The sequence below is a fragment of the Anguilla rostrata genome, chromosome 13, assembly GCF_018555375.3.
Source record: "Anguilla rostrata isolate EN2019 chromosome 13, ASM1855537v3, whole genome shotgun sequence".
Taxonomy (NCBI): Eukaryota; Metazoa; Chordata; class Actinopteri; order Anguilliformes; family Anguillidae; genus Anguilla; species Anguilla rostrata.
Window position 1 is genome coordinate 9,704,567 of NC_057945.1, and position 13,890 is coordinate 9,718,456.

Genomic DNA, 13,890 nt, shown 5'->3' on the forward strand with positions numbered 1-13,890 from the left:
GACATTCATTATTGAGTTCATTTTTTACCTTTTAATAATTGAAAATTTAGTGTTAATTGAATGTTAATACATAAAAGGTTTATTGAAACTGCGTGGCTGGCTTTTGATGTTTGGAAGAGTTTTTCATTTAGAACCAATAAACTTGATTAGTTGAAAATGTGATTTTGTTACTTTGCCTGTGTTTACCTTGATATCAGCAACTAACACACCCCTTTGATGAGCAACCAATGAAATGGACCATATGTCTATGTATGTAGGCTACTCCTGGAAGAAAATCTGACCAGCTGTTGGTTTGCCCCCTTAGAGAGGCAGAGCACTCTCGAAGCAGAGACAGTATACTAGGGCAGTACACCTCCCTTCCCAACCCATGCGCTTGCAGAATGGGGGGTGTGTACACATACTGTAATTATGTGGGTTTGAAAGGGGAAACATGAATGATACTTATACACTGTCATTATCCTTTTTAATTAATATTGTGCTTCATACTTCCATCTGATTGCATATAACGTTACTTACATGAAGAATGCCGGCAATATTTCAGAGATGTGTGATCATCAGCTGTGTGATTTCCTTATTTAGGGTCTGCTTGAATGGTTTAAACTCGGTTCTGAGGCAATGGGGAGATAGGTATTTAACGTAATAAATAATCTCTTTCAGCTAGCAGAAGACAACATTTGAAATTAGATAGTGGCGACTTGTTGGCATTTTTGTACCATCATTTTCCTTTTTATTACATGCATTTTGTAATCAACTTTTTTCTAATTAAGCAGTGTCAGCCAGCAGCAGTTGGGTTCCCCCGCTCAAGGTTTCTTCATATTACCAGAGGTGAGTAGTAACGCGTTATATTTACACCGTTACATTTACTTAAGTAACTTTTTGAATAAATTGTACTTGTAAGAGTAGTTTTAAGGCAACATACTTTTCACTTTTACTCGAGTATATTTGCGAAGAAAAAATGTTACTTTTACTCCGTTATATTCGGCTACATTCCGCTCGTTACTTTTATTTTTTACCCATTTTTTATTCAACGCACGTTCTGTTTGTTTCTTTCTCTCAGAGACTTCAGCCAAAGAGGCTGACTGGTCTTTGCTTTGGCGCTGTCATAGCCCCACATGACTCCGTTTCACCAATCAAACGTAGCCAGTCACAGCACACAGAAGGATGAGTGGGCGACAACAATGGCTGAAACAACGGCGGGTGAGAGTATAAGCTTTCTAACGATGTATAACATGTCTAATTTTGCTTTTGGAATAGCGTTTTCTAGGTCAGCGTAACCGAATTTTTTCTTATCATCGCATTCACTTATGCATTCACTCACGAAAGGTGGTCAACTATTATTCGTAATTTCTTGGGAAATACTTTTATTATTGAGGACTTCTGGGCATAGCTAAGCCGCATGTTTGCTGATAGACCTAGCTGACATCGTTTTCTGGAGCAAAACAGAAGCGGATTGAACTGTATTGTTGATTTACTGTCTCTGTCTCCATCTACTGAACACAGATAAGATTTCATCATTGCTATGTAAGTAGGCTATTATTGTTCAAAATACTTCGGTTATATACGTTATTTTTGAAATTGAGTGTGTTTAAATAGGTTACTGGTATTAATGTGGATATTTCACACTGTAATGTAAGCGTTAGTTAGTAATGTAATAGTTTTTGTGAAGCATGCAACAGTCATGACGTGAGCGCTGGAACATTGCATAGCATACATAAAGTTTGTTTACGCTAAACCGGAAGTTCTGCACATATCCCGCGCAAGGCATCATGGGACTTTGGGATATTGTGGATAAGTGCACCATAAGGTACAATAATGGTGCGACAAACCATTATGTTTTCCACATATAAAGTTTCTGTTTGAATTTGAGCAGGATCCTCTTTGTTGTGATGATGAGTCTATTTTAATGGACAAATCCCCTGTAGCCTCATTGATATTTTTTCTGTCAACGGAGGGTTCACCCCAACAAACTGATGAGGTATACAGACTTAATAGAGTACAACAGAAAGCGAAAATCCTCCTCTTCTGACGAACCTCCTGTGTATTGTTTTATTTAAAGGGATATGATTTAGGCCATATTTGAATTTGCACATGGCTATTTTATATTTTCTTTATTTCTATTGGACAAGCATTTACAATTTTATATTTTGGACATTTGGATTTTTACGTTCATCTTGCTCTGCTTATTTCAACATTAAATCAAATTATATGAAGTAACTCAGTACTTGAGTAGTCTTTTCACAGGATACTTTCTTACTCAAGTAATTATTTGGATAACTACTTTTACTTCTACTTGAGTCATTTTTATTTTAAAGTAACAATACTTTTACTTGAGTACAGTTTTTGGCTACTCTACCCACCTCTGCATATTACCAGCGAGTTTTTCACAGCTGACCATGGCGTGCTCTTGGGGGCTTCAGGCCTGGAAAAAGGCCTCTCTAAAGCTGCTTTGTGACAATGCCCTTGATATGATTGATCCCGAGCGCTGCTGCCTGACTTGTCTTCAACCTTCCTCACATGTCACTTCCCTGCTGAGGTCACTCCAGTGGCTACCAATCACTGCCAGTATCAGGTTAAAATTCCTGACTCTGGCCTACACTGCAGCCGACAGTACAGCCCTCGCCTACCTACAGGACTTGATTCAGCCCTACACACCAGCTCAGCCACTCTGATCTGCTGCAGCGGGGCGACTTGCACTTCCTGCCATGGTTCTTGCTCATCCCAGCCACAGTCCTTCTCAGCTTTGACACCTCCGTGGTGGAACAACCTCCCCTTTCCTCTACAAACCACTCAGTCATTGCCCATCTTCCGCTGTGGTCTAAAGATGCATCCCTTCAAACTGTACCTGGACTAGTTATCACTACTCTGCAGGGCACTCCCAATCTAGGATCACACTTATCACTTCTATTTTGTTCCTCTTGCACTTTCATGTTACACCCATGTTTTCATACAACACTTATATTTCACGTTATCTCGATGTTGTAGCTCATTGTCATGTCTCTTTCTAGTTTGACGAACCATAGCTTTCTGACGTAGCCAATACTTACTGTGTGAACTGGAGTTAATGTGTTCTGTGAATAACTGTTACATAATGAGTATTGTACCTTATTGGACCTGTGTTTTGTAATTGTTCCAATGACCTTCCGTATGCACATTTTGTACGTCGCTTTGGATAAAAGCTTCTGCAAAATAAATGTAATGTAACTTCTGCAGTTTACAAAGCCTGTATTTCAATTACCTCTGTAGCTGCTGCTATGCTACACCTTGTAAATACCTGGAGTTGATCAGATTATTTGCTTATGCTGCTGTGAGCGATTTGAGAGCTGTGCCTCTTCTGACAGGATTTTACCCTGTCATGTCCCTATATCACAGCAATTCTAATGGTTATTTTGCCATGGTGCTGTGTTAGCCAAGCCAAGTTATTCAGTACTAACACAGTCTAATATTGTCTGGCCACTGTGTTTTTCATCATCCATAGAATGCGTTTCTTTTTTAAAACCGGGGTGGGTGGTGATTGGGGGGGGGGGGGGGGGCGGGGGAGGGCTTCATGTAGGCAGTTGTGATTAATACAGCAGCCAAAAGCCATGTGCATCTCAGAGAATGACTGCTGCACAACTAAAAATAATAAATAATAACCTCACTTTCCTGTGTTTATTTTTGGTAACATGGTCACAAATATCATTTTGAGACAGGCTACTAGATTGGTTTCAGTGTTTGCGAGGTGGGAGAAAAGGAACCAAATTTAACATTTTTATTTTGTTATAACAGTTTCAGGAACATTATGTTGCATGAGTAACAAAAGAACAGAAACATTGAAATTCTGATTGCGCAACTTTTTACAAATGGCACCCCATAGTGAGAATGTTCTAATAGCAATTCTTCTGCTCATCTAGTAATTTCTGATAGCTTTTGTCATTTGTAAATTGTAAAAAAGTATGAAGTGTTATTATTTTCACAATGAGATAAAACTGTCAGATGGAAATTTAAACTGTGCTGTGAAACACACCCACCAGAGAGAGGTGGCCTAAGTATTTAACCACATGTTATGTGGCTAATTGTGTCTCGTAGCACCATAGATCATGGTATAGTTTAAAACATTCTTATATCAACCCAGCATCCTCCACATAAAATCCCATTATTTCAGATTGCTGTGAATGATGACCTCAGTAATAATACTTTCACTGACATCATGAGACTCTATGATATCCTAAAATTAGTTCCCACTTTCAACGCTAGATGTCCCCCTTGTCCTTTGAAGCAAAAACCCTGTCCATACCAGATATACTGTAATCCAGGGGTGTCCGATCTTATCGGAAAAGGGCTAGTGTGGGTGCAGGCTTTTGTTATATCCCAGCAGTAATACACCTGATTCTACTTATCAAGGCCTTGATTGAAGACCATTATCAGTTAATTAGTTGAATCAGGTGTCATAGTGCTAGGCCAAAACAAAAACCAGCACCCACACTGGCCCTTTTCAGACTAGATCGGACACCCCTGCTGTAATCTTACTTGAGAATATTCCAGCTAACTAACTGTACCTTTAATACTTACTTTGCAATGAAATATTTCATAAAAACATTCATTCAGATTGTAAAAAAAAAAAATCTGTTGTAAAAACTGGGACACAGCCACCTGTTTCGCTTGTTCTCACGACTTTATAAAAATCAACTTCAAAATCACAGTCTTTTTGTGGGAAATTCACAATTAGTGAGGATATGAAAATAATTACATTACATTACATTACATTTACATTACAGGCATTTAGCAGACGCTCTTATCCAGAGCGACTTACACAACTTTTACATAGCATTTTTACATTGTATCCATTTATACAGCTGGATATATACTGAAGCAATGCAGGTTAAGTACCTTGCTCAAGGGTACAACGGCAATGTCCTACCCAGGAATCAAACCTGCAACCTCTCGGTTACAAGCCCAGTTCCTTACCCACTAGGCTACACTCCGTCCTACAACCTAATTAAGCTACGACCTGTGAACGACTGTGGACGGTGTGTGTTTAAGTCCTCCAAGAACGAGTGGTGATAAAAACAGATAATACCACACAATGAATGTGTGCCATTCATAGCTAACAGCAGATCATTAAAGCAAGAGGCTTAAAGAATGTATTCCATGAAACTGAACTGTGCTGTTGCAAATGGTAGCTTAACTTGTTGCAAATCAGATGTTAAAAAACAACTTTCCACTCAAAACGAGACCTCATTTGATTTAAAGCGAGGGTGTTCAGTCTCCTCAGAAGAAGGTTGATGTGGGCGCCAGTTTGTTTTCGTCCAGCATCGTGACCCCTGATTCAACTGATTAACTAATCACAGTCTTCGGTCAAGACTTTGATCAACAAAATCTGGTTACTTATTGATGGGCTGAAGCCATTTTTAATTGAACAAATTGAGAGAGAGAGAGAAAAAATAATCTTTCTGAGCGAATCTGTGTTAAAGTATAAATTCCATCTCAAATTAGGCCTAGATCTTAATTTTCAAATCACCACAGCCATGGATTCTTGCCATCACTTCAGCTCGGGGTAACTGTCTGGTTGTGGAGGAAGGTGTTTTGTCATATTGTACAGCGGATCAGGACAGACCAGCTTTTTTATTTTACACAATGCTGCTTTCTGGCATGTTTAGAAACAGCTCATTCCCAGCACCTGTCAGTTCCACTCTTTGAAGTGTAACCAGTGAATATTAAACAGATTCGGATGCCTTCCGGGTTCCTATTGGCACAGACATGTGGGACAATTAAAAAATTCGAAAAAAAATGAGGGTATCCGATAAGAACATACTGTATTGGTTGAGATGGCAAAACATCGTCGTAAAATGCAAACCCGTAAAATTTTATAGGTGCGTGAACTTTTGGCACGTCTCCTCCTTCTGTGATTTCTTTCTTTTTTTTTTTCTCACAGAGCAAATAACTGATTATCGGGTTTAAAAAAAAACGCAAAATAAAAAGAACACAACTTCACATGCGGGCACACGCTTGATCCAGCTGTTGAAAAGTTCGAAGTGATTCTTTTAAGTCGATGGTTCTGAATTTTAAATGTTGCAGACATTCCTGCACTCTGACCACAAGGTGGCAGTCTCTCAACACCGTCTCACCATCTAGATGACAGGAGCGCTCTACATTCATGGCAAGAAAGACAGCAAATACATTTTTAATAAATGCTCTCAATGTTGCAAGTAAAAAAAAAAAAAATTTACATCTAATGAAAATAGTTTGCCTGCGGCACTTTTGCAGCGTCGAGGACTCTTTGTCAATGTTCTCTGACCCAGAAATCGCATTGGAATTGCAGTTGGCTCATTTGCATTTACTGCGCTTTTTTGCTTGCCCATGCAACTCTCGCAAGTAGAACTATCCCCTCGGTGTTCAGTTCACCTCGTTAGGCAAGTTTAAGTTGAGTCATATTTTTCGCATTAGGCTTCTCTCTCTTCTTTTTCGTCATCCAGACTGCCTACCGTGTGTTTGCACATTGTTTTTCCCGGCGCATCGCATGGGTAATCTGTTTGCCATTAGGAATAACTATTTTGTTGTTGTTTGTGGCATGTTCAAGAGAGGGTTACAATGAAGATTCTCAGTATCGCAGAGTTTGAGGGACCACCCTCGCCGCTAGAGGATGGATTGTGCCTCCCGGAACCGGAGCCATTGTTTTTTTGCCTTTCGTTTTTTCGTTTTTGGCCCAACCCCGCCATCCGTCCCGCCATCCATCACGCTGACAAATTTCTCTGGAACGAACTATCGACAAAACCAACAAAATATATAAATTTCAAATTACTCAGAGCCATTTCCCTTTCAAAAGTGCCAACAGGAAAGATGCAGCTGACAGTTTTTTTTCTTCGGCTGATTTTGCCGGACGGAAAACAGACGTTTGACAGGGAGCGCCGGGGTAGGCGCTCCGCTTCCCACATCAGGGACGGATGAAGAGGGCCTGACGTCTGGAGTGAAAGCTCCGGCGGATTTTGTTTAGTCTTCCTCTGGACGGCGCTGAGAGGCAGTAACAGGCCCTGGAGCCAGAGCCCACGTGGGGGTTTGAGTATCCCACAGGCCTCGGGCCGCTGCTCCCGGCCTCTCTGCTTCCTGTAGCCGCGATCCGGCTACTCATCTGAAAGACATTTATGAACTCTCTCTCTCTTTCCGTGCGCCCCCAAACTCCCCCCCCCCCCGAAAAAAAAGATCCCCTCTTTGCGTGTGCAGGCTGGCTGGGGCTGTAAGACCCCTCCCCCCCCCACCCCAGTGACGATCCCACACTGGAGCAGCTGTGTTCAGAGGTGACCTCTGACCCCCACAACCCCAACTACTGGGCAAAGGGAGCAGAGGTGAGAGTGTGTACGGTTTTACTCCTGGCCCGGTCAGGACCTGTCGCATTTTGGAATGCCCCATCTTGCTCGTGCCATGTCGTTCATCACTAGCGGCGTTGCCAATTTGGAAGAGTGCAAACAGATTCAATATTACCAGCTTTGATAGGTTTGCTCAAAGCACTGAGGCCTGGATGCTGGTGTTTACCTTCTCGTATCATCTGGTGCCTTCCAGTGGGTTTGAACTGAATAAAAATCATAACAGTCAAATAACTTGATATCGTCTCATAAAAATACAAAGGCCACCAGAGACCAGCAGGGGTAGACCTGTGTACTTAGAAGAGAACGGTTGAGTATGTTCAGGAATCCGCAGTGTCCTAGAGTCTTACAGCCTCAAAAAAAGAAAGAAATACCATTCAGAAATATTCAGGCCTTGGCATCCCTTGCTCCTCAGTCCGCAAGGTTAGTACCACTATAGGATCTCCTGCAGCTGGACCTCCATAGTAACAGCTTTCAGAGCGGGACACTATAGGATCTCCTGCAGCTGGACCTCCATAGTAACAGCTTTCAGAGCGGGACACTATAGGATCTCCTGCAGCTGGACCTCCATAGTAACAGCTTTCAGAGCGGGACACTATAGGATCTCCTGCAGCTGGACCTCCATAGTAACAGCTTTCAGAGCGGGACACTATAGGATCTCCTGCAGCTGGACCTCCATAGTAACAGCTTCAGAGCGGACTCTATAGGATCTTCTGCAGCTGGACCTCCATAGTAACTGCTTTCAGAGCGGGACTCTATAGGATCTTCTGCAGCTGGACCTCCATAGTAACTGCTTTCAGAATGGGACACTATAATATCTCCAAAAACCAGACCTTCATAGTAACAGCTTTCAGAGCGGGACACTATAATATCTCCAAAAACCAGATCTCCATAGTAACAGTGTTTAGAGCAGGACACTATAATATCTCCAAAAGCCAGACCTCCAGAGTAACAGTGTTCAGAGTGGGACACTATAGTATCTCCAAAAGCCAAATCTCCATAGTAACAGCGTCCCGTCGCAGGACACCGTGATGCCTTCCATGACACTGAGAGGAAGGGGGATGAGGGGTCCGGCATGGGCGATGTGAACGAGGGGCGAATCGGGCGACGGCGATGGAACCACAGGCCTGCGTGTCCTCCTTCCCTTTGATGCTCATCCTGTTTACATAATGCAGCAGTGCTAAATCACCTCAGGAGAAGCTGGACTCCACATGGTCTCTGGTTCTTATTGCCAGACTTGGGAATTTTTCCAAAAGGCTAATGCTAACGGAGCGCAGTGAAAGCTACACACATCAGTCGTACGTAGGAGGGCAAGGTCTGTCGTGTCTCGGTTTGTGCAGGAAACGTGGTCATTGACACAAATAGCTCTGTGGAAATAGGGGGGGGGTGCTACTTTAGCTTGTGGGGTTCAGGTTCTCACAAACTGGCTCCAAGTGACTGTCAGTGTACGACTATCTTGCTAAACACTTAGACCTCTCTGCAGTCTCCACAAGCTCAGCCCTGGGAAGCGTTGTGTGCATTTTGTTATGCTGAAAAAAGTGCTCTAGGTTCAAAGTGCGTCGTGAGTGTGCGTTGCATCATAGAAACACCAGACATCAGCTGGGGCTGGTGGACCGCTTTCTATTCAAGAAGGAGCAACAGGTCTTTCTCTGCATCAATGAACCTTACATCACATTATCTGTACATAGACATGAGTTGCCCAGTTTTAGGAAGGATCAGGGGAAAGATGTATCTGAGTGGACACTTTGCTTTCTGAGAGCTGATCATCCCTTCATCAGACTTTTTGATCATTCATCATAGAACATCACTGGTCTTTGCCCCAATTTTAGGCCTACAATATTGATTAGTTGCAAAGTTTTGGTAAAATGAGTACCCATCGACCGAGAATCCCAATATCCCTAAAATGGTTAACTATCCAACACCCATTGCAGGCTGCAGTTCATTTAATATTCAACATTGTAGTACGCAGAAGAATGTCTGAAACAAGGCACTATACATATTGTACATCACAATTCCCAGCGTCAAGTTAAGTCAAACGGTTTCTATGAGTCAGTTAGAGACAGGATGTGCTCTGTTAAACGTATACTATTGGAGTTGATTTTACACAGAATTATTTTCCGTGTGGATGTTTTCCAATGTTGTCCAATATAAATGTGTGAATTGCAATGATCATATTATCAACCAATTTGAACAGGTGTATTCTATCTTTTAGTATGGAATCATTTATAAATATGGAATATATAAACAATATTTATAAAAAGGGAGAAAAAAAATTCCATTAAGACACCAGTCTGGGAGCTCCAGCATATAAGTTTATCAGACAAAGACTCTCATTATAAACTGGCATCAGTGGTAGGTAAGGTATGATTATGTCACAGTGATACTGTTGATTTCCACAGGTGACGTCTTTCTGGCCTTTTAAATGTAATTAATGTCGCCCTGGCATTTCTTTTAAAGTATTAATGGTGACTCCTCCCCTGTGTCGTAGAGGTGTGCAACGCTTTGCGCGGACAATGGAGGAGTTAGACCAGGTCTCCAGTGACACAACCAGAGCCCGCGGAACGCCCTCCCGCCGCTCTGAGTCGAGTGTCCGGTTCCACGTCGCCAGCTCCCAGCTGACCGCCTGGAAAGATGACCAGCCGGACGTTCGTTTCCTGTGTTCGGAAGCTCGGGTTCCAGGTAAGCGGGCCTTCCTTCTTCCTCAGTTTTTTTTCTCTCTCCCATACAAATTTAATGGCGTTGTTTTGGGTATGGGAGAGATTGGGTTCGACATTAGCATTGCCGTGACAGCACCCGGATCTAAAGGAGGTTGTGTTGCGTCAGTGTGGCCCACACACTAGGGGAGGAGCAATCCAAAATTTGGACATGCATAATTGGAGCAGGATGCCATCATTTTTTTTTTTTCTTTTCAGAAATTCGTCAGGTGGATTATATGTCAGTAAATGTGATGATAGACTCACTCCGTAATGAGCTAAGATTGGTTGAACAGACCGTTCTTGTAATGGTCCTTTGTTAGGGATGGATTATGCACGTAAAGCCTTTCTTCTTGAGTTTGCTCTCCTGGGTGGCATGCATAATGTAGCACTCAATATACAGAACAGTGGATATAACTGGCAAGGCTGTGTGATGAATGGCAATGGTATCATCATAGGGGACGTATTGAAATATTTGCTTCATTCTTTTTGCCTTAACGTGAAAAGGATGTAACATGCAGATGGTTACCAGATCTGTTAAATGTCTGTAGAACTGTTCCATCTGCTCATAATGGTTTACCATGATCACAGTGAAAAATTTATCTATCCATCCATCCATTATCTATACTAGCTTGTTCCTGATCAGGGTCGCGGGGAGTGCTGGAGCCCATCCCAGCGTGCATTGGGCGAGAGGCAGGAATACACCTTGGACAGGTCAACATTCTATCGCAGGGCACTCACATCATTCACTCACCATTCACTCACACACTCATACCAACTGGCAATTTAGAGCCTCCGGTCAGCCGACCTGCATGCCTTGTCTGGACTGTGGGATGAAACTGGAGTACCTGGAGGAAACCCACGCGGACAAGGGATTCGAACCCAGGACCTGTGAGGCAACAGTGCTACCCACTGCAGCACCGTACCGCCCGTAAAAAATTAAAGATAATATAATTAAAGTTAATTAATAAGAATTAGTTCAAACTTTGTGTTATCATCCACTCAGTACTGGATACAGACCCCTCCCTGCTTCTTTTGCCACCAGACTTTAAAAAAAAATTGACCCACAGGCATAGACATTTAAACAGTGTGATTTTTAAAATTATAACCTTAACAATTCTGCCTCCTCCATTGTTAGATTTCACTGACAATGCACATCCCTGTAATTTTGTTTAAATACTGTAGCAAACAATGAGCAGTAAATGTTGCGTAAGTCACCGCGTGGTGTCCTAGAAACAGAGTATTCAACAACGTTTTTGATTTATCTTCTGTCGGCTTTCAGTCAGTAACTAGTTGTTTCGAAAATGAGGTATGTACAAAAATGGAGCAAGCTCTGTAAATTGCATTGAATGAGAGGACAAAGTTTGTTTTCTTTGTCTCAATGTTAATACAGTTTGCAAAAGTTCGAATTCAAGGTCGCTGTACCTGCCAGGTGTGTCAGTACATTTTAGACTTGTTTGTGAGACACACTGAATCTAGTCGCACTGTTCAAACACATGCACCCTACACTGCGTAGAATCTCCATGCAGAAACAAGCTTTGAATCGCATTTAGTTCAACAGCAGCTGTCTGGCAGGTACTAACAACTGCCCGTCGTGACCTTTGAAAGTGATGACCAGGAAGGGGGAAGCATCGTCGTCACAGTTACGGTCACTGTCATGACCATCGCCTTATTATTTGTTTGTGTTTATTTAATCAGGTAGGTCAACCGCGAACTTAACTACGTTCTCTTTCGCAATGACAGTCTGGGGAATCAAGGTCCATAGGAACACAACAGATTGTCTAGCCAATCATATTGATGGTTAAGTGGCCAGATGAAGGTAGCCACCTTTGTGGGAATTTGATCAGCTCAATGAGGTTGTATCCTATACTCTTTCAAAAAGCAATCAGACATGTATAATGTCCACAGCGAGTCAGGACTTCAGTTTAAAGTCTCAACTGAAGGATGGATAGCATTTTATTATTTTTCTCTCAAAGAGTACTGCTGTACAACAGAGGTCTGCCTGGCCCTCTGTTAGCGTAGCCAGCAATAGCAGCAGTCACTAAGATTGCTGCAAACCAAGTTTCTGTTTGGTTCTGACGGATGAGCATAGTGACGTTTGACCTGGGATGCGGAGTCAACTGCTTGTGACCTCAAACCGGCTCCAAAACAGAATTCTGTTTCCCCGGTCCCGGCTGTGCTGCTGACCTTTTGTGAATGTTTCTTTTTGCGTCTGGACAGGCTATGTTTTGTTTTTGTTGTTTTGTCTTTTCGAGCAATTGCAGCTAGATCTCACAACAGTCAGATACAAAGCCACATTTTAACTGATAGTGTAAAGAAGGCCACTGTCCCAGCTATTGCGGTACAAGTAAACCGTTTAATTCTTTTAAATATCATTTTGTGAAATTGAAGCCAGCCTTATTTTAGTGTCAAAACATGTTATTTTCTTCTTTTTTGGATGTATGACTTTGTGAAGCCCAGTGTTCTGATCTGTTCTGTGGATTCTCTTCAGTCCCATCCCATCCTGACAGACCTCATTTTTTCTGGATCCCATACAAAAATAAAACAAAATTGTGTGTGTGTGCGTGCGTGCATGCGTGCATGCGTGTGTGTGTATGTGTGTGCGTGCACATTCTTGTGAACCTGAAATGAAGGGGTTTGGCATTGATGCAAATTTTAACTTCAGAGCCGATTTGGTATGGCTCTGTCTTACTGAGTGAAGGCTGGTGATCAGGAAGAATGAGGGTGTTGGTTTCACTGTCCTCTCTCCATGGCTGCAGCAACTGTTTCTACACAGAATATGTTTAAACTGCAGTATTCATTTGAGTGGAGAGAGAGGGACACACGTTGTGATCACATTTAGCATGTAGGCTTAAACTGCTAGGTTATAAGTTAAAAGACTGGGGGAGAATTGAGAGGTCAGTATCAGTAAGCTTAACCTAGCCTTAGTGTATTCAGCGCTGTAACTATTTCTGATCAAATACTCATGCTCCGTAAAGCAGTTTGTAAATTCGCCCGTTTCATTTTTAAGAAACTGTGAAGTCAATAGAATATATTTCAGAAATTTTGCCCAAGGGAATTTACAAACCTTTAGAATCCTGTGTTGAGTGCTGTATTCCTTTACATATTAATGAAATTGGCAATGAATTGGGTTAGTTTTCTTTTTTCAATAAATATAGCTTGTGAATAATCTTTGTCTTTGCTAACATTAACATCGCCCAGCACAATATCACTACCTAAATGAAGGCTTTGTCCTGGTATATACGTTTTGTATAGTTTCAAATAAAACGTTCTCCACATCACTCCGATTTCTGAATGGTAAGAAGAGACTCCTGATTTGGTTCTTATTGATGTCTCTAAAGGGGTGGGGTCACATCATGAGGTCATTTCACTTAAAGGGAGCAGTGATCCTGTTCCGAATCCACTGAGGCTGCCACCTCCCCCCTCCTTCACGACCCTGGGTTTTCTCAATAGAGACATGGACCTTGATCTACGTCCATCTGCATAACTGGTGTCCTTGAATGGGACCGTCCCTGTTATTTGTCACTGAAAGTCTCAGTTACACTGTGGGAAAAGAGACCAAAGAAACCTCAGGGATTTCTGTAGTTAGCGCAGTTGTCTGCGAGCCAAAAAACTATGGCGGGCACCGAAAAAAAGGGGGTTTTTAGTGAAAACACGTTTTCTGCGAAAGAGACTGACTTTCTTGAGAATGGGCTGTAATTTGAAAAATCTGAAAGGGAAAGGCTTAATTTAGCCCTATTGCTTCTCTTCTACATGTTGACATTTTCCCGAAAGCCATACCTTAAAGTTTAAGTTTGTCTGACGTTAATAAATTCCTCTCAGGCCGCTTATATGATAATACCGGCGGACAGACCAAATCA

At 42.1% G+C, this 13,890-nt stretch overlaps 1 long non-coding RNA gene across 1 annotated transcript; it reads left to right on the forward strand.

Moving 5' to 3' along the window:
• Nucleotides 1–878: 878 nt before the first annotated feature.
• LOC135237985 (uncharacterized) lies at nt 879–13,231 on the forward strand. The gene is made up of 3 exons (XR_010324978.1): nt 879–1,197; nt 9,826–10,016; nt 10,662–13,231. It is a non-coding gene; the product is annotated as an uncharacterized LOC135237985 (long non-coding RNA).
• Nucleotides 13,232–13,890: the final 659 nt, after the last annotated feature.